Genomic DNA, 27,086 nt, shown 5'->3' with positions numbered 1-27,086 from the left:
TAGTCTGCATCAGGAAACTGGAAGAATAATGGCGCTTTCTTCTTCTTATTTTTATAATAAATTCTTGGCCGTTTGTCGTGGCTCATTTGCAATTATGATCTGTTCCTTTTGAAGTTCGGAGACAGTTTGCTGGAATTTTATTTTTAACAGCAATTTCTCAGATCTCTTAGGAACAGTATTTGTAGGACTGGCTCATAAGCAACGACCAGGTCCAGTGAGATATCAGAGCGCTAGTGACTTTTCCTTGCAGCACCGTGGATACGAAAGACATAAAGTGAAAACCCTACATCCTTGTGATATTTCATCAGCAGGAGGGAGGGGGCGGGGGTCTTAACGCAGTGAGAGGCGAGATAAATGGAAGATGCAGGCATTAGCTCAGGCTTGGAGGAGTAAGGTGTCTCTCTCTCTATAGGAAAGGTAGTGAATCCAAAGATTCATTCTTTTTAAAGGGCAGCTGGAAGATGACCTAAGAGGAACTTTGGGGCAGGTTCTGCACTTCGCTGAAACCAGACTGGCGCAGACCTTGAAAACACAAGGGGTAACGCGGCCAGCCAGCCCGGCAGAAGCGAGTCGGAAGCGGGAGCTAGAGACCCTGAGGCGAGCCTGCGGCGCGCCCTTAGCCTGTGCAGCATGTCGCAGCACCCCTCCCTCATGCTAGGTGCCCGCTCGGCCCCGCCTCTCCGGCTGACGTCCCGGGCGAGCAGAGGCAAAAGCGTGGGTGGGCCGAGCAGTGGGCTCCTGCCATTCGGCCGCCTCAGCCTCACCACCGCGCGCCCCGACTCCGCCCGCCCCTCCAGGCGCGTCTTTTTCCGGGCTCGCGCTGCGGCTCCTGGCTCCGCCTCCGCCGGTCGTTGGGGTGCGCGCGCGCCGCTGCGGCTTTTTCTCCGGCCTCCTCGGCGCGCCCCTCCTCGCCCCAGCGCCAGCGGACACGCCGCTCCTTTCCGCCAGCTCCCCGAGGGCCTGGCGCCTGCCGGCTGCGAGATCGCCGTGGGTAACTCCTTCGGTGAGTAACCCCTGCTGGTGAGGCTTAGGCCCGGCGCCACCTTCCGACACCTGAGCCCAGAGGCGGTTGAGCGAACGTTCCCGTTCCCGTTCCCGAAATCGGCTCCATTTCTTTTTGAGCCCCAGCGACTATCCACCCGCATCCCCCGGGGCCGGAGAGATCCCCGAGATTTCTACATCTTTCCCTTTACTGAAGTCTGGAGTCCTTGAGACCCTGGGCTGCCTCTTCTGCCGCTCACCATTCCCGGAGAGGGAGAGGCATCTTCCTGATCGGGGTACTATCTTTTGCCATGCCCTTTTCCAAAGGGGCACACCAAGAGCTTGCCAGGCTTTCCAACGACCTTTAGGGCGTCCCTAGACCTCAACTCCATTTTGTCCCCTCTGGCTCCCTCTATATATCCGAGGGTAAGCGGGTCTCTTACCTTAGAAGCATCTGCCCTTCTAATGTGAGGGATGCCCTGGCTTTCGCTATCCTCTTAGCTTCTGTATTGTTACATATGGTAGAAAACAGCTGGATTTTAGCAGAAGCATGCTCTTATTTTTTTCCCGTTCTTTCTATATTCTTGTCCTCAGTGGGTGCTATATATTTAGTATTAGCTTTATTCACTTCCTCTTCCTCTCATTCCAGTGCCCTACAGAAAGAACTGTGGCGGATGTCTATAGCACATAGAAAAATCGAGGAGAATATGATTCATTGCCTAACCCCCATCAAGGGGTTACATATTTTAAATAAGACGTCATTTCTCCTCTTCACTCCAGCATATCCTCCTTCAAAGGCATTTATTTTTCCTCCCTCTTGTAATGAATTTGCTCTATTCGCTCTTTGACCTTAAAAAATCAATCATCACTGCTGTGAGATGCAGAATAAGGGCAAAATGGCATTTAATGAATCCCTTTGAAAAAGTAAGCAGTCTGCTTTATGGTTTAATCAACTATTTCCCGGTAGTTACTTGTCACTATAGTTTTTCTTGTATTTTGCCTCTAAAATTAGTATTTTAAGTTTTTATTTACTGATTTTAGAAAGAGAAATAACGATTTGTTGTTTCACTTATACTAGTATATGCATTCATTTGTTGTTTCTTGTATGTGCCCTGACCAGGATGGAACCTTCAACCTTAGTGGATCAGACCACGCTCTAACCAACTGTGCTACTGGGCCAGGGCTTAACTGTTTTTGATACCTAAGGCTGCATGCAAATGGAGATTCAATTACAGTACCATCCATGAGCATATCAATCAAGATTTTAATAGTGAAAGCCTCTTCCTTTAATTGTAAAATAGTTCATATTTTCCATTGAAGCTGGTAAAGCAAGATATGTAAGAAGATTTCTGTAAGAATAAACCCCTTTCAGCCATTTAAGTGAAGGATGAAACATTAAACTGTTAGTATAGTACTTGCACCATGGAATAAAGTACGTTATTGTTCTGATGTCAGAGTAATTTGACAACTAAAAGTTCACAGACAGTGTATTGAAACACTAAAAAGCTTGAGTAAATTCAGTCCCCCCCACCCTTTTAAAAACCCTATTTAAAAAATAAGTAATTTAGCCCTGGCCTGGTAGCTCAGTTGGTTAGAGCATCGTCCTGATATACCAAGGTTTCGAGCTTGATCCCAAATTTATATATAAGTGGAACAACAAATAGATGTTTCTCTCTTCCTCTCCCTCTCCCCTCCCTCCCCTCACTTCCCATCTCTCTCTAAAAAAACAATGAAAAATGATTTACATTAAGATTTGTTTCTGTTTTTTTTTAATTGAATTTATTGGGGTGACATTGGTTAATTAAATTATTTAGGTTTCAGGTGTATAATTCTATAGCACATCATCTGTATATTGTATTGAGTGTTCACCACCCCAAGTCAAGTCTCCTTCCGTCACTATTTATCCTCCCATATCCTCTTCTACCTCTCCCACCCCCTTACCCTCTGCCAGTCACCATATTGTTGTCTATGCCCATGAGTCTTCCCTTTTTTTTCTTTAATTGTTTTGGGTAGGAGTGGAATGGGAGGAGAAAGGAGAGTCTTGCCATATTTAGTGAGAAATGAATTGAGATACTGGAGAGGCTCAGATTCAGTTCCAGTTCTAGCTAATTGTATAACCTTGAGCAAGCTACTTTACCTCTCCTAGTTTTTGTATTTGTAAAAGCGTCTTCATGGTTGACAGAGTGATCCATAAGTCCTCCAATTTGCATTCTTTGTTTATATACTATATATATGAACACATATATATGTCTGTCTGATGCCATTTGCATCAAGGTTGTGCCATATATAATTAGTTATACCAGTTGTTTAGAATGTTTTTCTCAAAGATCTGCATATACTAGTTCCAGTTTATATATACATAATTTTTAATCCATTCTTAGCAAATGATTATGCTATATTGGAAATCTCTAAACTGGGAAGCATTTTACAAAAAGTCAGGTATTGCTTATTTCTTTTTGTAAGTAAAATGTGCACAGTGTGCATAACACACTTATTTTCTATAATCCTCACCCAAGGATATGCTTATTGATGAGAGAGAGAGAGAGAGAGAGAGAGAGAGAGAGAGAGAGAGAGAGAGAGATCGGTTGCCTCCCATATGTGTCCTAACCAGGAATCAAGCCCAAAACCTAGGTATGTGCCCAGGAATCAGCCTTGAAACCTTTGAAACCTTTTTGGTGTACGGGACAACATTCCAAACAACTGAGCCACTGGGCCAGGTCCATACCACAGTTTTTTGTTTTTTTTTAATGTTCATGGCTTTTAGAAATTTGTAAGGAAATCTATAAATACTGCCTTGTAACTGTAATTGACTAAGAACTTTAAAAGAATATGCAGGCATCTCATTCATTCGTTCATTTAATTTACCTTGTTCCTTCATTTGTCACTTATTTTGTGCCAGTCACCAGGATATGGTTAAGACAAGCCCTACCCTATGAGTTTAATCTGGGATGATAGTGATAGAGGTGGGGGGTTGTGGAGAGATATATGTATAGACAGTTTATTTTTATGAACAACAATAACAGTCAAATCATGGACATAAAGTCCTGAGGATATTGAAGCTCTAGCAGGGGTCCTCAAACTTTTTAAACAGGGGGCCAGTTCACTGTCCCTCAGACGTTGGAGGGCCAGACTATAGTTTAAAAAAAAACTATGAACAAATTCCTATGCGCACTGCGGGCCCGGGACCAGTCGGCTGCTAAGCAGGACAGGCAGCGGCACCTGGCAGGCCGGATAAATGTCCTCGGCGGGCCGCATGTGGCCCGCGGGCCGTAGTTTGAGGACCCCTGCTCTACAGGGTAGGAAGAGGTGGGTGATTGTATTAATTGCAGCTTTTAGACTCTCTTCTTGGCATTCCTTTTTTTTTCTTTCTTCCTTAACTTTTAATTGCTGAGACTTTAGCAAAAATAAAAGCTCTTTCCCCCCACTCCTAGCACTCACTGGCTTGCCTTACTCTTTCTTTTTTAACTGTTTATTTTGAGATGTAGATACTTAAACACTTGTTAAGCAATGATACACTTTATCTAATGTACTCCAATGGTAACATCTTGCATCACTGTGGTACAATATTACAACAAAGGAAATTGAAATAGATGCATTCCATCCATCTGATTCAGAGCTCATCAGTTTTACATACATGCATTTTTGTGTGTGTATTTAGCTCTATGCAGTGTTATCACGTGGTTAAATTTGTGTAACTACCACCACAGTTAAGATACAGAACTGTTTCATCACCATTTTGTAGTCACAGCCATCTTTCTCCCTCCCTCCATGACTCCTGGCAACCACTAATTTGTTTTACATGCCTATACATTTGCCATTTCAAGAATGCTATATAAATGGCATCATACAGTATGTAACTTTTTGAGATTGGCTTTTTTTCCCCACTCAGCATAATGCCCTGGAGATTCCTGCAGGGAATGTGTCTTGTATTGATAGTTCCTTTTCATTTTTGAGTCGTAGTCCATGGTGTGGATGTACTAGTTTGTTTAAACATTCACCCTTTGAAGGACATCTGGCTATTTCCTGTGTTTTTTTTTTAACCTGTTATGAATAAAGCTCCTGTGAACAGTCATGTAGTACTTTTTATGTAAACATAAATTTTCATTTCTTTGGGATAGATGCCTAAGTGCACAATTGCTGGTTGTATGTTAGTTGCATGTTTAGTTAGAACTTCCAAACTGTTTGCCAGAATGGCTTACCATTTTACATTCCAACCAGCAACATATCAATACTCCTTATCCTTGCCAGCATTTGATGGTGTTACTATTTTATATTTTAGCCATTCTGATAAGTGTATAGTGATATCTTGTCATAGTTTTAATTTGCATTTCCCTTATGGCTAATGACGTTGAATATCTTTTCATGGGCTCTTTTGCCATCTCTGAATTCTCTTTAGTGAACTGTATGATCATGTCTTTTGTCAATTTTCCAGTTGGATATTCTTTTTATATTGTTGAGTCCTAAAAGTTCTTTATATATTCTAAATACTAGTCCTCTGTTGGATACCTGGTTTGCAAATAAATTCCCCCGGTCTATAGCCTGCCTTTTTATCATCTTCACAGGGATTTTCACAGTACAAAAGTATCTGATTTTGATGAGTCCCAGCTTACCAATTTTTCCTTTTATCTATCAGCCTTTGGGGTCAAGGGGTGCTATGTACTTCTGTTATTTAATTTATTCCTTGCTGTTCTCTCTAACACCCAATAATTTTCTAAGCAGTCTAAACATTTTTTTTTAATTTCACAATCCTGAAGTTCAAATATATCCTGTGAACAAGTGGTCTTGATTGTGTAGAGTGTGAATCCATACTCACACATGCTATATTAAAATGGCTGTATCCTTTTTAAGACTAACAATATAATTTCTGCCTTACAAGGCTGTCAAGTGAAATGTTAAAATTAATATTTTTAAATTAAATAGGCACAGGATGTGCCAAGGGAATTTTTGGTTTCGCTTTCTAAATTAAACATATTTTGGCAAAACTGTGTGGGTTTTTTTAAAATGAAGGTTTCTGGTAAATAACCCAAAGGGAAAAAAGTTGTGTTCTCACTTAAATGTACTTTGGATATTTATTCTGCATTTTGAGTAGTGAAGTTGCGAATCATGACCATGTACTTAGTAGATTTTTCTTTAATCGTTATCATAATAATGAATAAAAGACTATTGAATTTGTACGTCTCTAGACTGTATGTTTTCCTTTTGTAGTAGCTACTCAATGTTCATTTTAATTACCTTTTAAAATATTAGCTTGAAGGGGACTTGTAATTTTATATTTTGAAAATGTATGTGCTCATATGAGAAGTTACAGGAAAAGGTTAGTGATTAACTTTGAAAGTATTTGTTTCTGTAATGTGGTAATGAAATGATTACTTGTCCCTTCATGTCACCATATTTGCTCAAATAAGTGTACAGCTAGTGTAATGGATTGCTATTTCAAAAAGATCAACCATTGGTATAATGCAAGACTAGCCAAATGTTGCTCACCACCTGTTTTTGTAAAAACAAAAACAAACAAAACAACACACACACACACACACACACACACACACGAAACAAGAACAACAAAAAAGTCCAAAGTACAACTTCTGATATAACACACTCACATCATTTCACTTATGTATTGTCGCTGCATTTAAAATTTTAAAATAACAGTCTCAAAGTTGAAACAGAGAACTATGGCCCTAAAAGCCTTTTTAATACCTGGTCCTTACAGAAAAAGTTTGCCTAGGGACAAAACAACCTTGAAATTCATTGAGTCTTTATGTTATAAAGGAAATTTAACAAAATTTACCTATTATTTTTAGTACCTTTTAGTTATGTTTCCATGGGAAATTGTGGTTGGGAAGAGTGTATTCATTGTCTTTACTAAGTCCACAAGACACTGTTTGTTGTCCAAGAGCAACATTAAGGAATGGATGAAGAGGGTTGATTCTGTTGTCATGTGTGAGCTATTTTATTGTGAATGTAAATTCACAGGTATGGCAATTAGTGAGATTCAGAAAGAGGCCTATGTGGTCCTGATGTCCTTTGGTGATTTTGTTGTTGCCAGAGTGGTAATGAGAGAGTCAGGAATGGCACTGCTGTTATTTCTGCTCCCAGAACTGCTATGTGATTAAGGAATACATAGTAGTTTGAGCCTATCAAGCTGTTCTTAGACTGTTGGTTTATTGTTTAAAAAATAACATTCTTTTATAAATTAGAAGTTGAGACTTCTTATTTTTTTTAATCCTCACCTGAGGATGTTTTTATTGATTTTAGAGAGAGAGGAGGTGGGGGGGGGAAGAGAGAGAGAGAGAGAGAGAGAGAGAGAGAAAGAGAGAGAGAGAAAGAAACAGTGATAGATTGTACCCCAATCAGGGAGGGAACCTACAACCTTTTGATGTATGAGACAATGCTCCAACCAACTGAGCCACTTGGCCAGGGCAACACTTTAGTTCTTTTAAATGACCTATATATGTAATGCTGAAAATGGAAATCGAGTTAGGACATTTGATTATACATTTGGAAAGAAATTGATTCCTATCTCACATCATACACTAAAAATAAATTAAGAATGTATTTTAAAATATAAGCATATATTTGAAAAACGTCTGGAAAGCATAAGACAACCAAAACAAAGTTAAAAAGGCAGATGACAGACTGAGTTTCTACATATGCAGTAGAATATTTAATTGACTTTCACTTAACTGACTCACCACATTAAATGATGCTTTTCATTTTCTTTGTAAACTAAACTGTATAGTGATGGAGGGAGGGAAGGAGAAAGGGAGGGAGGGAGAGAGAGGGAGAGAGAGAGAGATGTGAGAGAGAGATACATTGATTGGTTGCCTCCCTTACGTGCCCCAACCTGGCCAGGATCAAACCTGCAACCCAGGTACTTGCCCTTGACTGGGAATTGAACCCATGACCCTTTGGTGCTCTGGTCGACATCCTAACCACTGAGCACCACCAGTCAGAGCAGGTTCATTTTTTAATACAAAACAAATTGTTTTTGAAAGAGTTGAAGAAAGCAAGTTATTACTGTCCAACTAGGGTAAGATGATAAAAGATTCATATAAAATAAATATAAAAATCTAAAAGTGTTCTTTACTCAGTGCTTTGCCAATGTGTTTTGGGTTCTTTGAAGTTATATGTTGTCTAAGAATCCTGTTTAAATTTCTTTAAACTCAGTGGGCCTGGAGTTAAATAAAAAGTTTTGTCTTCTTGGCCCTATATCAAAAGTTTGATGAATGAGTGTACATTTACTGCTGACAAAATGAAATCAAGATAAAATGAATTGTTTGTTGTATGCATTTTTATGATTATTCATCTTAATTGACCTTTTCAATTAACTAATCATCTGTTTCAAATAACATTATATTAAAAGGCTTCTACTTTATATCCATGATATGTAAAGAGCTCTAACAAATCAATAAGAAAAAAGACACCCATTTGAAAAAGTGGCAGAGGTTATGAATTGGCATTTCCCAGAAAAAAAAGATGAATAAAAAAGAAAGGATACTAAAATTCACTGTAGTAATTAGGGATATTGAAACCATTGTTAAAGACCAAAATTCAATACAGTAAATTTGAAGCTATGATCGACTTTATTAAGCAATTTATGAATCAAGCAACATCTCTTCTAGCAACTAGCCAGGTGTTCCGAGGGGTTGCACAAAATGGAAGATTTTTTATAGGAAGAATGATGTAGCAGGTATGTTATTAGTAAAATAAAATAAAAGATTATTTTTAGGCCAGGTCATTTCTTTTCTTTTCTTTTTTTTTTTTTTTGAAGGGAATGGCAAAGATTACTTTTTAAGATTTTTTATTGATTTTTTTAAGAGAGACAGGAAGGGAGAGGAAGAGAGAAACATCGATGTAAGAGCGAAGCATCAACTGTTTGCCTCCCACACAACCCTTACCGGTGATTGAGCTCACAATCCAGGCAGGTGCCCTGACCAGGAATGGAACTGGCAACCTTTCAGTACACAGGACAATGCCCAACCAGCCACACCACACTGACCAGGGTGGGGATGGCAAAGATTTTATCCTGGTATTGATCAGGAAATTTCAGACTAATTGGTTTGAGTTTCTACTCCTGGGAGAGACTGAAACTACAATTAGGTTAGTTATTAAGTTTTGGTTTGGTGATGGGGCTTAGCAACAGTGACTCCATTTTGGCTGCTGTTTCCTTTTCTTAAATACAATTTTCACCAAATCCATTGGCAAAAACTATAACATTCATTTTAGAAAGAACTGGACAGTGCTATACACTGTTAATGTATAGCACTGCCCAGCAAATTGTTAAACTTTTTGATAAAAAATACCAAAATCCTCTTATTTTTTTAAAATAAATCTTTATTGATCAGATTATTACAATTGTTCCTCTTTTTCCCCCCATAGCTCCCCTCCACCCAGTTCCCACCCCACCCTCTGCCCTTACCCCCCCCCACTGTCCTCATCCATAGGTGTATGATTTTTGTCCAGTCTCTTCCCACACCCCCCACACCCCCTTCCCCTCGAGAACTGTCAGTCCACTCCCTTTCTATGCCCCTGATTCTATTATATTCACCAGTTTATTCTGTTCATCAGGTTTTTTATTCACTTGATTTTTAGATTCACTTGTTGATAGATATGTATTTGTTGTTCATAATTTTTATCTTTACCTTTTTCTTCTTCTTCCTCTTCTTAAAGAATACCTTTCAGCATTTCATATAATACTGGTTTGGTGGTGATGAACTCCTTTAGCTTTTTCTTATCTGTGAAGCTCTTTATCTGACCTTCAATTCTGAATGATAGCTTTGCTGGGTAGAGTAATCTTGGTTGTAGGTTCTTGCTATTCATCACTTTGAATATTTCTTGCCACTCCCGTCTGGCCTGCATAGTTTCTGTTGAGAAATCAGCTGACAATCGTATGGGTGCTCCCTTGTAGGTAACTAACTGTTTTTCTCTTGCAGCTCTTAATATTCTCTCTGTCTTTTGCTCTTGGGATTTTAATTATGATGTGTCTTGGTGTGGTCCTCTTTGGATTCCTTTTGTTTGGGGTTCTGTGAGCTTCCTGGACTTGTAAGTCTATTTCTTTCACCAGGTGGGGGAAGTTTTCTGTCATTATTTTTTCTAAATGGTTTTCAATATTTTGCTCTCTCTCTTCTTCTGGCACCCCCATAATTCGGATGTTGGTACGCTTGAAGTTGTCCCAGAGGCTCATTACACTATCTTCATATTTTTGCTTTTCCAGTTGGGTGTTTACTTCTTTGTATTTCAAATCTTCGACTTGATTCTTGCAATCCTTTATTCTGCTGTTGGATCTCTGTATATTATTTTTTATTTCAGTCAGTGTATGCTTAATTTCTAGTTGGTCCTTTTTCATATCCTTGAGGGTCTCGCTAAATTTATCAGCCTTTTCTAGAAAATTCTTGAAAAACCTTATACTGTGGTTTTGAACTCTATATCCAGTCATTTGCTTTCCTCCATTTCTTTCATTTGTTACCTGTTTCTTTGTCTCCGCATTTTGGCTGCTTCCCTGAGTTGATAGAGTGGCTTTGTGTGCTAGGTGTCCTCTAGGGCCCAGTGGCTCAGCCTCCCCGGTTACGTGAGGTGGACACTCTTGGTGCACCCCTTTGTGGGCTGTGTGCAGTCTTGTTGTAGTTAAGCCTTGATTGTTGTTGGTATCACTGGGAGGAATTGACCTCCAGGCCATTTGGCTATGAGGATCAGCTGTATCTACGCTGGGAGAACTTCTGTGCTGGAGACACCCTTATGAGACAAGACTTGCAAAAGCCTGTGCGCTCAGCTTGGATGGGGCGGAATCTCAGGGCAGAGCAGAGAGCAGTGGCTTCCCGTCAGCCCTGCCCTAAGAGGCCCCTAGGTCTCAGTGTCCCACGGTAATCGCTACAACACCTCTGAAAGAAAGCTGCCCTCAAGTTTTGCCTGCTGCCAGACAGTCCAGTTTCTCCCTGTATGAGTCTGGGTCCCCAGAATCTTACCCTGAACTGGGGTTCAGAGCAGTCGGGAGCTTTTGTCTCCCTCCCGATTGAGAAAGCCAGCCGCGTACTCAGTTGCCAGCCCTCTGTGTGCACGCGCCTACATACCTCTGCCTTCTGCAGCTCCTCTGAGTCTGAGTGTGCTTTTCTCTTTCCTTCTAGTTGTAGAATTTCCACTCAGCCGATCTTCCTGTGGTTCTGGATGATGTCTGTTTTGTCTTTTAGTTGTAGTTTTGAAATTGTTGTGCGAGGCAGCAGTTTAGGTGTTTACCTATGCCGCCATCTTGGTTTCTCCAATCCTCTTATTTTTTAAATGTACATATATTTTTTTTTACCCAGCAATTCTGTTAGGAACCTATTCTAGGGAAATATTTACACATGTATATAAAGATATACATAAGATTTTACTGTAGTGAAACAGGTCATAACAGTGAAAACTTGGAAGTAACCTAAATATCCATTAATAGGGGAATGATTTAAATAATAATATGCTGTTATATGGAATACTCTAGAGCAGTGGTCGGCAAACCGCGGCTCGTGAGCCACATGTGGCTTGCAAGCCGTGGTTTGCTGCTCTGTTGACTAATGAGTTTGCCAACCACTGGACTAGACTAAATGTTACCGTGTAGTTGGAAGCTGTGAGGATTAGGCAATTATGGCATATTGTGTGCAAAGAGGTAAAGGGTAGTATATGACAGTGGTCGGCAAACTCATTAGTCAACAGAGCGGCAAACCGCGGCTCACGAGCTGCATGTGGGTCGCGAGCTGCGGTTTGCCGACCACTGCTTTAGAGCAGTGGTTCTCAACCTTTCTAATGCCACGACCCTTTAATACAGTTCCTCATGTTGTGGTGACCCCCAACCATAAAATTATTTTCGATGCTACTTCATAACTGTAATTTTGCTACTGTTAATGAATTGTAATGTAAATATCTGTGTTTTCTGATGGTCTTAGGCTCTACAGCAGCGGTTCTCAACCTGTGGGTCACGACCCACAGGTTGAGAACTGCTAGCAGGGTCGCCTAAGACCGTTGCTACTTCATAACTGTAATTTTGCTACTGTTATGAATTGTCATGTAAATATCTGTGTTTTCCGACGGTCTTAGGCTCTACAGCAGCAATTCTCAACCTGTGGGTCACGACCCACAGGTTGAGAACCGCTAGCAGGGTTGCCTAAATCCGTCGGAAAACACAGATATTTACATGACGATTCATAACAGTAGCAAAATTACAGTTATGAAGTAGCAACGAAAATAATTTTATGGTTGGGGGTCACCACAACATGAGGAACTGTATTAAAGGGTCGCGGCATTAGAAAGGTTGAGAACCACTGCTCTAGAGCTTTTAGAGGAAAGAAGCCCCTTGGACCTATCTAAACTGGCATAGGAGTTCCAAAGCATTGTTAAAAGGGTGTGGGGAAGGGAAAGAGTTATATAACAGTCTATATACTATTATTCCACTTATCTAAAAGAACACAAGACCTTACCATGTGTATGGGTAACACAAAGAGGTCTAGTTGATACGTAACACCAGTAATCTCTAGAGGAAAAGGGAGTAGTATTAGAGGAGCCATTTAGAGGTACTTTTATTTTTTATCCTGTACCATTCTACAGTGTATTTCTAAATTTATGAGTATGGTTTTTATAGTAACTATAGAGATTAATAATATCAAACTTTTACACACTGGAGGACACTTGCAATGTTGTTTCCTCATTGTATATTTCACAGTGACACTGTGCTAGAGGTGTAATACCTTGTACTTAATGAGCACTCAGGTATTTTTTAAAAATACTTTTCTCCCTTCAATAAAATACCATTTGTATTTTTAAAATTTTCTATGTTGAAAGTGTAAGTGTAAAGAAAAAGAAAAACACCTGATCCCAGTATATGCTTGTGCACACATGTTTGTGTACACACATGCATGGACACTTGCATGCCCATATATACACATATATATGGCATATACATGTGCAAACATGTATCATTCTACACAATGGGTTCTTGCTATACACCAGGAGTGGGGAACCTTTTTTCTCTTTTTTCTGCAAAGGGCCATTTGGATATTTATAACATCATTCGTAGGCCATACAGAATTATCAACTTAAAAATTAGCCTGTTATATTTAGTCAAACATTTAATTAACTCACTCCTAATTCCTTGGCAGGGCCAGACCAAATGATTTCACAGGCTTTATGCGGCCCATGGGCTGGACATTCCCCACCTTTATTGTACACAGTGATTTGTAACTTCTTTACTTTAACTTGACACTGTATAGTAAACATCTTTCATGATCGGTCACTCGGAATAAGTGAAAAAGACATCTTGGTGAGAAAAGAACAACATGGTGTCATGTAAATATAGTGTTCTATTCTAGTTAAAATAACTGGTCTCTAGAACAAACTATGTATATACACACACACGCACACACACACACACACACACACACACATACAGAGAGAGAGAGAGAGAAATATCTTACTTTACACTGAAAACTTTGATACTTTTAATACTTTTCCATGGATTCAATAGTCTTTTATAAAGAGTCTACCATGTAGACAGTGATGTTAATATGAAGGCTAGTTAGCAACTCATGCTTTTATTATGGCATTTGAAACAGTATCTCTGATCTCTAAGGCTATGCTTCTTGGCTTTTTGGAATTGATGTCACAGCATGAGGATTTTTCTCTCAGGCACTGTCAAATTAGCTGATTTTATGCGGAAGTCACTATAGAGGGTCCCTATTTCTGACTTGATTAATGAGGGGGCATGTGAGATGTAGTTTATTAGAGAGATGTGGTAAACATTAATGGTGGATTCTAGTGGTTATGAAGTTAATGCAGTGTAAGGTATGGTGAAATACCTGTTTCTCTTCCATGTTCTGTTTATTACCTATGTGCTTAAAGTATTTTTATACTATAAAAAAGTAATGATAAGGTTTTGAAGGACCACTGCCCTGGAGGTTCCTGAGTGATGAGTCATCAAAGAAAACCTGGAGAAATGGGCAGAGCTGCTACCACTGAAATAGTGATCAGTCATTATGTTCAGAATAAAGGTTTGTCTTGCTATATGAAAATAGAGCATTCTTATGAAACTATTCCTAAGCTCAAATGGTATAAAGTGAAGAAGCAGTTGCCTTAGGACACATCTTGCTAACAGATGCACAGAATAAATTGAGCTAAAGCACAGATGCTCACCCAGTTCAAAGTTTTGATGGCTTTAGGCTGAGATGCTGAGTATAGGTCTCAGGAAGGAGCTGGGTGGGGCTGTTCTTGCTGTTGGGGGTGCATGTTGCCTCTGTAAGAGCTCACTGCCAAACAAACACTGAACACTATTTTTGCACTTCACCTTTTTCATAAAAGCAAAAATATTCATATTTCATTCACTTAGCAAAATAGGTATTAATGTACCTCTTTTGTAAAAGCGAATTGGCATAAAGTGAACTTTCTAAAAGTGGGAGGCACTTGCATGTTAGTCATTTCTGCTTCTCAAATAATCCGTAAGCTGAAAACTTCCCTCAGGAAACAGGAACTTGGTGAATGAGCGTAAAATTCAGTTGTAGCTTTAAAAGGAGAAGAGAAGATAGAAGTAGCACTAATATTTCATGGGATGAATCCAAGTGAAAAGATGCTATGTTCCACATGAACACTGAAGATACTAAGTTGAGAAGTAGCTTAAAAGAGTAGTTGACAAATCATAACTTAATTGAGAGGTAAAATTGGGCAGAATTAACTATAAGCAAGTGTCAGATGAATATGCTTCAAACAAATAGAACAGATAAAAAATAGACCAGGGGTCATGGTATTCTTATACCTGCAATCACAGAACCTCCAGGATTTGGTCAAGTGCAAGGTTAGTCTAGGATGGTTTAAAGTAAAATATTTGGGATTCCCTCTGTGTTCAGGCAATTCCCTAAAAGAATAGGTTAGAATTTCTGTGAAGCAAGTAGTTTCCATGAGGTGGAAACTAGAAAAGGTAGGGTTCAGGCTCACTGTTGTGAATTATTGCAACCTGCTGATGGGACTCTATGTAGTGTTTATTTAATTTATTCACATGTTCACATTAATTTTAATATTGTCTTGACCACCAAGTGACTGTTGAGTATTAAAATGTTTGCAGGGGAGTAGCTTTGTTTAGGAAATATCCCCCTAAAATTTACTTCTTTACAGGTGGTTTCCTTTAAAGCAGTATTAGAAGAGACAACTGCAAAACAAAAACCTTCATGGTGAAACCCCCACCTCCTTTATTATTTCTGTTTCGAAATGGAGTTTCCCCACATCACTTTTACAGGATTTCTTTTGGGACTAAGCATTTCATTTGTGAATGAGGGATGATTCACAGCCCCAAGAGTACCAAGTATTCAGTGGGGATAAAAATACACTTGCATCAGCCCTGCTAACTGCCTTGAATCCTAGCTCCATGGGGGTCTACAAAGGTGCCATCTCTGGCCTTTGGGAGAACATTCCAGTGTAATACCCACCCCCCCCCAATCCCTGTCTTATGTCAGTGGTGTCTTGCACTTACGCAATTGTTCTTTGGTTACATTAAATGTTGGTGTGGTGTGATTGGCTTATGGTCACAATGCTAACTTTTGTAAAATGGGAGATTTGTTCCTAACAAAATTTTCAGACATGATCTGTTTTTCAAAAGGCCCCTAATCCTAAAGATTATAGTTTATTTTCAAACCTCTTTACAGAGAAAGTTTGTGCTTACAATCTTGTTTTTAATTCACCTCAACTAACGAAGACCATTCACCAGCTCCCTCCCTGCCCTTGTTTGAAGGTACATGTTGCTTAGGGTACTTCTGACAGGAAAGAAGAGGTGGGTGCTATACTAGGGCATTACCAAAGGAGGAGCAGGTGGCAGTGAATTTATGGTTTAAGCTAAAGTGGACCCTGAGTTTTGAAAACCAGTAATCTAAACTCTAGTTTGTACTTTAGACACATATTTTAAAAACAAGTTTTAGTGTGTGGTGTTCCTTAAGTGTACTAATATATATAGCAGGTCCTTAAATAGCGTCATTTAGTTCAATGTTGCTTCATTATAACTTTGTGAGTAACAGTGATTTTGCTCATATATGGTTTTGCTTAAAGTTGCAGAACCTTAAAATGATGTTAAGTGAGGATTTACTGTATACATAGTGAGAAGACCTACAGTGTTTAATGATATCAGTTTCCAGTGGAAATCTGCAATATTGAGTAAAAACTACTTGTAGTTCTCAAAGGTGGGATTACTGTTACAACACACACACACACACACACACACACACACACACACACACATACAACTTTAATGACTTTAATGAAATGCAAGCTACTTATTTTGAAGTATCTAATTTTGGTTGAAAGAATTGTTTTTCAACCTTGTTGATTTCTCTAATTTTCATCATTCCTAGCTAATGTAACACTGAGGTAATTTTATTTGTCCATTCGCTTCTAGAAATCATAACTTTTTCTCATGAATTTATTTCTTTTGCATTGGGAAGAGTAATTAGGAATGTTTAGGATGGAGTTTGCTACTTGGCCAGATCTGGGGCCATGTCCTTTTATTGCTGGACCCATTTTAAAAAAAGCACACAATTTTTTCTTGCTTTTAGTGGCACTGCCCCATTGCTGTTGAAAGATCAGGATGTTGGCCTGAGCTTGGCACCAGGCACTGAACCTCCTCACTCAATGCATTTCCCCTCTACTTTCAGGCATACCAGCACTGGAAACCATAAGATGGGGGTGTTGGAAAAATTTTGAGAATACCGTAAGACACTGTCACATAACCATCAGACCTTCAGATGTATGGAAAAAGAAGTTTTTTGCATTCAAAACTTCCTTTGTGTTGACCTTAGTTTTTGCTTTTGAAGAATAAGCAGCAGATTGCCCCATAGACATGAGACAGAAAACCACCATCTTACCATTTATTGCTGTTGGCATTGGTTATAGATACTTCAAGGAATTATAACCTAGTTTAAATATGATGTTTTAGATTAAATATTTTCAGAAATAACTGCCAAGAAATGTCTTAAAGGCAATTGCATTGCAGATGCAGCAGAAATTAAATGCTTTAGGGATAAGTGGGTGATATCTATTAGCAGGAAATAGTAACACGGTTGAAACTGTAGCAGGTCATTGGTTGACCTTTGTACCAGAATACAGAATACGTAACCCCTTCCTTAAACAGTATTTCATTGAGATGGGAAAATACTTCTGCTCTGCTTGGGAGGTTTTAGTATTCTGGTGCTTCTCTTAGAATCTGTTCTTGAAATTCTTCTTTTGGATCTCATCCTATGCAAAAGTGCCTCATATTGAGGCATTTTAAATACTTAAGTAATGAATCCTACATTGGGTGTGTTTCACAGTGGAATTAACCTATTCCAAATTTTACACTTGCTGGAGTAGTATTATAACCAGAAGGCAGTCTTATTTGTAACAGCCACGAATAGTCCCTAGATAAAGTTAATCAAGTAATTTTAGATTTCTGATTTTTTTAATCTATGTATACATTTCCTTTCCCCAATATTTGAAGGAAGTTTTTTTAAAAATCATGTTTAGGCAAGCCAACTGATACCTAAGCAGTAACAGGTGTAATTGGATAATCCCGGTGGGTAACTGTTATTATTAGCTTTTTTAAAATATATAATTGTCTGGTTGGGTGTGTTATTATTACAGGGTTGAGGGTTGCTTCAAGGGTGACCCTCTTTTCCTATTTTACCTATATGTCTGCTCTCTGTGTTAGTCTAATGTTCATTTAAAGTATTATCTATTGAATGGTAAGCTCCACAAGTACAAGACATATGTTCACTGAATATTTCTTGGACAAATACATTTGCCTGCACCCCTCAATGCCCAGGATTTGGGAAACTAGATTTTAAAAAATATTACCAAGGAAAAGAGTTGTTACTGGCTGTACTTATTTTTAATCCCCTTCCTCAAATAAAAATGTTATTATGGCATTTAATCTTCAGGAATGATGTTTACAAAATGAAAGAAAATAGAGACTTAACCATTTGTTTTCTGCTTCAATTTAGTCTATGCACAATAGGGTAACATCACTTTCATATTTTAGAGAGGCCATATTATGGAATAGTCTTTACAGCTTTCTATTGCCATGCTAGAAAGTCTAGTGACTTAGTACCAGAGAAGTTTTATTCCAATGTATTGTTCATATGTAGGGATCTCTTAACCAAATAGATTCTTTCTTCTAGTTTTAAAAATGTGTTTTATTGATTTTAGGAGAGAGAGAAAGGTAGAGGGAGAGAAAGAAATATCCATGAGAGAGAAACATAATTTGGCTGGGTATCGAGCCCACAAGACGGGTATGTGCCCTGACGGGGAATCAACAGGAGACCTCTCGGTTCATGGGACAATACTCAACCAAGACACACCAGACAGGGCTTTCTTCTAGATTTTTAAAATGTGATCTTATTACATGGCTTATTTTTAAAATGAATATTTCATTTTGGAATAATTTTAGATTTATAACACACTCATAAAGATAGTCCAGAGCTCCTATATATCTTTACCCAGCACTCCCTAATGTTTCTATTTTACATAACATTGGTGCAATACTTTTAATTAAACTGTAGAATTTATTTGGATTTCCCTAGTTTTTCTACCAAAGTATTTTTTCCTGTTCTAGGATCCAAAATTGTTACATATGTTTATTTTAGAAAATATGAATAGATAAAAAGACAAACCAACTACAATTCCCCTATCCAGAGACAACTACTGAAATTTTTAGTATATATCTTTCCATATTTTTTTCTATAGAGAATATAAATCCATCCCCCCAAAACGTTTGGATTTCCCTAAAAGACAGATTAGAAATGTGTTTCATATACTATTTTTTGTGGTTTACTTTTTTTACTCTTAATATGGCATTTACATTTTTGTGAATATCTTCCTATGTCTGCTGTTTTTTAATATAGTTGTACTTTATTATATATCCTTAGGTATTTTGTCTCAATTTCTTTGATTATTTAATTCTTCATTACTTAAGGCCAAACTGTGCAGGTATTCTCAATCTTCCTCCACCCCAACAAACCTGAAAAATGACATACTCTTATCAGTAAATGTAGCTCATTAAGTCAGTGATTCAAAATATGTGTGTATTAGGTTGAACCATTTGAAATTGCCTTTTTTTTTTTTTTTTTTTTTGGTATGTAACAGATTTGTGACTATTCGAAGTTTTATATGGTTCAACTTAATAGTTTGGAAAAATTTTTGAGGTTGCTCGGATCTCTTCCCCCCACCCCCGCCCCCCTATCCTTACCCCACTGAGAATTCCTGGCCTCTCACTCAACTGAGAATTTCTGCATGTTAGAATGGTAAGTCGACTTTGAAACATGTTGGCCTGGCAAAAATGTTAACAAACACCTCCCAGGTGGCTCTGAAATTTACAACACCCTTAAGACCTATGCCATGTCAAAGACATATGCAGAGAACTTGAACTCCAGTGAACTGCATCTGCCCATAGTATATTGAAAATAGACATCTGAGCATTCAACCTAAGCTCTGCAAGGTAGCCCAAAGGCTGTTTCCTGGTTCCATAACTGTATTGGATAATTAGGATACTGGTGCCACCCAGTGGTACCTTACAGATGATCTGCTGATGTTGCTGTACTGCTTTCCAACAATTCAAATACTTTTACCTCTTTTCCTTTCTTTTATGCTCTTCCATGTTCATGATCTAACCTTTCTTTTCTCCCCACCTATGCCAGTGGCACTTATGGGTTTCCTTTAGCCCAGATAATAATATTCAGGAAACTATACCTGCCATATACTTTTGTGGTGTTATCCTTATTTAAATAAAGGCTTTGGAATATGGGACATGGAATAGAGAAAACACACCGAATCAACTGCTATTTCGCTGCTATAAAGCCATGATTCCTACCCAGAATGGGTGTAAAGTTTTTACTTTGTTAAAATATGGCACTTCTCATGTTTAATTTCAAGTTTCTCAGTATATGGGAGGAAGCACTCCTATGTATCTCAGATGTGAAGAGGTATAAACTACTACCTACAGTGAAATCTTTAACTCAGAAGACATTCTTTGTTTTCCTTTCTCTTGAATATGACTTATTATTTAATTCCATGTTCATTCAAGAACTATATAGTAAGCACCTACTGTGCACCTGTACTCTGCTAGATTCTAAAGATTATAGTGGTGATCAGGACAGACTTGACTTCTGACTTTAATGGGCTTACAGCCCAATAGGGGAACAGAAACTTGAACAAGTTTAAGTGCTGTACTCTATGGGTGCTGGGAGAGCAAATAGAAGAGGCACCTGAAGGAAGGCCTTTTAGAAGTGTTATTTAAGCTCAGACCTAAAGGAAGCCAGAAAAAGGGAAGAGAATGTTCTTGGAAGAGGGAAAAGCATGTGCCAGATGTTGAGGTGAGAGATTAAACGTGGTGTTTTTGAGAAATTTATGGTGGCTGGAGCTCAGAGATCAATCTTTTAAATCTCCCAACAGTCCCCGTAGGTAGTGTATTATTATTCCCTCCATTTTAAAGTTGTGGTAAATGAGGCAAAGAGGTTAAATAATTTGCCTAAGGTCATAAAACTCTATGAAGTGGAACAGCCAGGAATTGGACCCAGGCCATCTGGCTCCAGGATATTGGCCCCTCACTACCACAATAGACTGCTTCTCAGCAGGGCATTGTGTCACGTTGAAGCATCATTGGTCAACTCTACAGACTTCCATGAAGCATAGCATCTTATCATGTTAATCTGTGGTCTTCTTTTCTGATGGGCAGTGTTAAATGAAATCTATACTGGTCACAGACGATTCCTAGAGCTGGCTTATAGTATCTGGGTTAGCCCAGAAACTTTCCGGTTAGCTTTAGTCTTTTATCACTGATTGGAAATCAAATACCTCATTTGCTATGCATCTCTTAAGTTTGTTAACTGGTATTTCCCAGAAAATCATAGATGGGAAGTTACAATTGGTTATATATTTTTTTTGGCAAAAAATAAGTATAAGATATGTATTGCCTGCAAGGCTAGAATTTTTGTTTTGAATGCTCAATTTAACTTAGCCATATCCTTTTCTATGACTTAAAGTTAGTTAAAGGGTTAACACAGCTTCTTAAATAGGTCTATAGCCTTTAAAATCATATAAATTAAAAATCTGTACATGGAGATATTTTCGTACATTGGACCTGATTTATTCTTTATGTACCTAAAATACAAGTATGTGTTTTTTTAAGATGAGGAATTGACTTCCATTTGAAGTTATTAGTTAAGGTCTTACCCTAGATTTTAGAAGTTGTGTGTTCAGTTGTACACAAACTATTTAAGCTTGCCATGACTTGATATTGGAAGTGGAAACGTAATAGAGAGTCGTGTGTGTGTGTGTGTGTGTGTGTGTGTGTGTGTGTGTGTGTGTGTATGTGTGTGTGTGTGTGTAAAATGGCCAAGAGCTGGTGCTTTTATTTACTTGCCCATTTGTATATTACTGTGGATTTAATCAGGAGCTAGTACTTGGAAATATCTTTTCCAGTAGTGAATGTTGGCTTCTGCTGATGTTGCCAGGCCATTCTTGCCTTGTTCTCTATGGGTCATCATTAAGGATATTTTGCAAAAAAAAGAGGTGACTCTGATAATAATTACAGTGAACAGTAAGTGTAAACCAGGGAACAGACCTTAACAAGGTGGGAAATGTGATCACCCTCATTTTAACCAATTCATACAGAGATCAAATTTGTGAACTTAGCTTCAGAAGCATTGGCTTAACCCAGTTGAGGTATCCAGCAGCTACAGGTAGATTTCCCTTTACTTTGGAGCAAAACCATTAAATTTCAAGTAAGTGTATTATTGTATATTGCAGTGAAATTGTATGTATAGCAGCTGTATTTTTACAAGTTTTTGCATTGTAAAGTCTGTGCTGTGAGGCCCTGTTGAGGTTATTGAAGGACACATTCAGAAGTGTGTGGGCCTTCCAGGAAGTGAGATTGCTGTTGCCCAAAATGTTTTGAAATGAAAACTTTGAGGGAAAGAAATGATTCAGCCTTTTCTGACTCCTAATTCTTTTAGACATTATCTTAGCTCGTACATATTTGTAACATGATGTTAAGTTTATTGTAATGTCTAAAGTCTAAAGCAAGACAGTCTTAGGTAAGATGATATCCTCTGAAGTTTGAGTTGTTGATCTTAGAGTTCAGGTTGTAAACAAGAGGGTAGTGATGGAGAACTAACTTCTGAAATCTTCTCCTTTCATAATCCCTGTTATCACCTGAGTGGAAAGCAAATATGTGATACCCATTTGGTGCCTTTTGTCTTGTGATACCTTGTGATACTTTTTCAGTGGCCGGCCTCACTTACCATAAGGGGGCTGGTTCTGGTCAGGTGAAAACCATTTTCCTTTTGGAGCAGAAAAAGTGCAAATATGTCATGGTACCTATTAAATCTTATGCAGATATCATCTAGCTCTGGCATTTGAGTTCCTGTTGGTTTAATAGGATAAGTAAGTAGAACTCTGAGCTTTAAAAAAATTATATTTCCATTTGTGCACAACCCCTCATGATTGTCTGGCTGTTTGATATTCTTTATTCACTTGCTAGTAATAGTCAAATTTTGTTAGTCACATTTTGACATAGGTGACTACAAAGGCACATTTAACATTTTATAGTAAGAGAAAAGAAACTTAATTTTATTTTATAGTACACAAGCAAAACAAATTTATTTTCCTTTGAGTTTAAAAACAGAAGTGTCTAATCTTTCTGTAGCAGTTGAGGTCAACTTGTGGCTCCTTTTAGTGTCACTTTGCCACTTGAGTAGGGCCACATAACCATATTTGTTGTTACTTATCAACATACAGAATTAATTAAAAGACTGGTGCTGTATTTTCTACTTATTAAATGATATAATAAAGAGCTAACATGCTAATTAGACCGAACAGCAGAACGACCGTCTGGACAACCTTCCAGACGATTGTCAGGACGACCTTCTGGATGAAGCCAGGGCTCCAAGGGCCGAGTCCCTTGCATGAATTCCATGCATCAAGTCTCTAGTTAAATGATAAAAGTAATATATTCACTGTAGCAGTTTTTGGAAATTTAAATAAAATATAAGAATAAAACAAAATCACCTATAATTTTACAACCCAGAACATTTGTCTTGGAGCCTACATATATTTGAAGAAGCTGATACTGTACTTTAAGTTCATGTTAAACCAATTTCATGTCATATATTTCCTATGTCCTTGAATATTCTTTGATAATGTTGCATTTGATGACTATAGTATTTAATCATATGGTTACATCATTATTTACCAATCTCCTTTTGGGCATTCCAAGTTATTTCTAGTTATTCTGTTATTTATATTACAATGATGACTATTGTCTACATTTTTGTGTATTTCTGATTATTTTCTTAGCATATTCCTAGAAGTAGGAAGTGAAATTACTAGGCAATTAAGTATGATTTAAGGCCTTGTGGTGCATATTGCCAAATTGCTTTCTGTAAAGCTTGTACCAATTTACACTTCTGTCAACAGTATATAAAGTGCCTTTTAAAAATACATTTGACAGCACGGAGAAGTTTCTTTGTTCTTAATTTGCACTACTTTTGATGAAACCCCAGTGCCTTGCTATCTGTTTTAGTAAATAAAATTATTGCTGGCAAAAATGAAAGTGGCAATGTAATATTATAAATGGCAGTGCTGTAAGGAACTGGTGGCCCTAGATAATTTGAGAATCATTGAAACAGGCCATATTTTAGCTCTGAGTCTGTGTTTCTAAAAATATATTTTTCCTTTCTCAAGCAGTTTATCAATCTTAGCTTTAATGTAATGGAAAGTGCTAATTTTTTCTCATAAAGTTATTGCTCCATGACTACTTATTGTTCATTATGTTAGTCCTTTCTGTGCATATATCTCTTGACTCATATTTTGTTGTCTGTAAAAACAAAATGTAACTTCTGCTAAAAATTGCACAAATTTTTGGAAAGTTTTGATCGTCACACAGGAGTACTTTCTGGTCAGGATCACTTAAAGTAATAAACACTTCTTTCAAGTATTGTTCAGGTCTTTTGTATTTTAATGAAAGCCTTGTAAATTCAGTACCATCCATGTTTCAACACATTTCTTGAATAAACTTGGGAGAGATTTGGTAAGTTCAATGTTTGATATTATGCAATCTATTTATAAAAATATTTTAAAAATCAGTATCATAAGATTGTTGGTCCTGATTCATGAGTTACCTGTGTGACAACAATTTTCCTCTATTAAAACATTTCACCCCCAGTGGTTGTTTCATAATAGTCAAGCTGTGTCTTAGACCTTACAAATAGTATTTATTGAGTTTTGTGACTTTAAAAATTATTATTTAAATGCATTTGATATACTGAATGTTTTTAAAGAGAATGTACTTTTCTCTTTTGGTACAGTTGTTAATTTAATCCTAGGTAGCTGAAAATATAGGAATAGTGCACATTTTTGTTGTTTTCTAATATTCAGACAATCGTCTTAAGATTAAAACTAATCACTAGTGATTAGAAAGAAATTCTTAATTTTACTGTATAGCTAATCACATAAGATTGTAATGTTCTAGAAAGTAGACCCTATTTTAGCTCCTATGGTGTTTTGGAGAGGAGAGAGAGAAGGGTTTCTGATTTTAAAGCCTATTTTGTCTCTGAAAGTCTACAACTTTGTAAGGTTGGAAATTTGCATGTGGTTTATCTTCTGTCCCAGTTGAAGTCTGATACTTACATTGTAGACTAGGTACTTTTATTTTTTATTTATTTGTTTTGTATTTTTAAAAAAATATCTTTTTATTGACTTCAGAGAGGAAGGGAGAGGGAGAGAGAGATAGAAACATCAATGATGAGAGAGAATCATTGATTGGCTGCCACCTGCACGCCCCACACTGGAGATCGAGCCCGCAACCCAGGCATGTGCCCCAACCAGGAATCGAACTGTGACCTCCTGGTTCACAGGTCAATGCTCAACCACTGAGCCAAGCCGGCCAGGCTATTTATTTAAAAAAAAATTTTTTTTATTGATTTCAGAGAGGAAGGGAGGGAAATATAGGAGCATCAATGATGAGAGAAAATCATTGATCAGCTGCCTCCTGCACTCCCCCTCCTGGGGATTGAGTCCACAACTGGGGCATGTGCCCTGACCTGGAATCGAACCGTGACCTCCTGGTTCATAGATCAATGCTCAACCACTGAACCACACTGGCTGGGCAGTACCTTTATTTTTATACACACAATTTGTGTGTGTGTGTGTGTGTGTATGTAATTTATCATATTCATGCTAAATTTATCATATTCACTGCCACCAATCTAATGCCAATAGGGGTCTTCAATCTGGGGTGGGGAAATCTGAGAAATTTTATTGAGGTGAACAGCTTACAAATTCAAGAAAGGCAGTCTCTGGTAGAAGCATAAAGTGTGCTCCATAAAGATAAATCAAAGGCTGTCTTTTATAGAGAAACTTGCTGCCCTGGTTATGGGTTACTCCATTTTTATGCAAATGAGGTATCAAAATTTGCACAGTCTGATTGGTCCAAATAGAACTGTCCTGATTGGTTGACTTTGCACATTCTGATTGGTTGTTATGGAACCACTCTGATTGGTCAGTATATATGCAAATTAGGGTATAACTGCCACTCTGGTTAGATGAAGCAGGTCTCTAAGGATGATGACAGAAGCTCCCTTACCAGCGTTGACTCAGGTAGGGACACAGTGCAGGAGTCTGGTAGCTCAATTCTGGCTTTCCCAGAGTACATGAGATGCTTCTGCTAGCAATTGCAGCTAGACTCTGGTTATGAATTTAGACCCAGTAAGCTACAAGGAGTCCTTTTTGGCAGATATATTCCTTTTTGAGGTTCACAAACTAAGTGAGAGTGTGTGTGTGTGTGTGAGTGTGTGTGTGTGTTTGTATTTACCATGTTAATTATAAAGGAAGAAGTTATCACAAATGGGTGATAACAGATTTCTTAGCTAGAGTTGGAGTATTTCTCTTGGTATTCAAACTAACTCTGTCTTTGATGTTGGATAAAGGCAATGGACGCAGTATTAATTACCCCAGAATACTGCAGATTTATCTATGTAAAGAAATATCCAGTGTTGTCATGCAATTTATATGTTCTTCTAGCACTGAAAATGAGCTTTGAGTTATGAGTAGAACCAAGAATTTTATGTTTAGCTACAATTGATTGTTATATTTCTAAAATACTATGGCACCTTTTTGTTAGACATACTTTCCCAAAATATCTGCTTAAAATGATAACAAAATTTTAAAAAATCCGGCAAGGTGGTTTGGTTGTTTGTTGGAGCAGTTTCTTTTGCTCAGCGACTGCAGCTCCTCCTTGGGCAACAGAAGTGGTGAGTCGGTTCAGGATGAGGCCAAAACTTCCGGCATTGGGTGAAAGAAAATGGTTCAAATTAAGCAGTCTGCTCACAAATCCACATGTGGGAAAGCTTCCTCCTAAAGCTGACCGCTAAAGCTGCCAGGGAAAGTGCCCCCTCTACTGGCGCAGTGTGAAAACGTCATCAAGAGCTGGCCACTAAAGCTGTCAGGGAAAGTGCCCCCTCTACTGGCGCGGTGTGAAAACATCATCACTACAGGCCCAAGACCATTGTTCCGTCATTACTAGAAACCAACCAACTTAGTTTCTGTTCTATAAGCTGCCTTTCCAGAGGTTGGTGAGGAAGATGAGCCAGGATTTCAAAACTGACTGAGGTTTCAGAGTCCGTCACCGGTGCACTACAGGAGGCTAGTGAAGCGCATACCTAATGGGTTTATTTGATGATGGGTTTATTTGTATTGTACTTAAGTCATTCCATCTTTCAGGATAAATGTGAAAAGTGATTGTTCACACACCTTAGTGATATGAGCACTCTTTCTCAGGAGTGAAAACTTAATGATATTAAGAAGTGATGGGTGATACTTCTTGCTTCTCATGTTTCTGTATATTAATGACTTGTTGGGTAGCTATTAAGGTACTAGAATTGATAAATGTGTACAGGGGCCTTTTGCAATAAAACTGGTTATGACTTGATCCAAGTGTTTAACAATTAGGGCTAAGTCTGACAATGCATCACTGTGATAAAATGTAGAATGTAGGATTTTTCAAGGGTGAAGATACAAATCTTACCACAGTGTGACAATTTCCTTAAAAAAAGAGATAAAAGTAACCTGGCAACTAT

The 27,086-nt window shown here is 38.1% G+C and overlaps 1 protein-coding gene across 5 annotated transcripts in view; it reads left to right on the top strand.

The window, feature by feature from the left end:
• The first annotated feature begins 689 nt into the window (after window positions 1-689).
• ACSL4 (acyl-CoA synthetase long chain family member 4) overlaps window positions 690-27,086 on the top strand; it is a 90,388-nt gene continuing 63,991 nt past the window's right edge. Inside the window, exon 1 of one of the 5 annotated variants that reach the window (XM_080653819.1) lies at window positions 690-1,003. The gene's annotated coding sequence lies outside the window, so the exon portion shown is untranslated. The remainder of the gene's footprint in view (window positions 1,004-27,086) is intronic. The other 4 variants (XM_080653820.1, XM_080653817.1, XM_080653821.1 and 1 more) reach the window with 4 other exon arrangements.

Source organism: Plecotus auritus, assembly GCF_963455305.1.
Source record: "Plecotus auritus genome assembly, chromosome: X".
In the NCBI taxonomy this organism is placed as follows: Eukaryota; Metazoa; Chordata; class Mammalia; order Chiroptera; family Vespertilionidae; genus Plecotus; species Plecotus auritus.
Note: the sequence above shows the minus strand (reverse complement) of the source record. Positions and strands in the feature narration are given on the sequence as shown.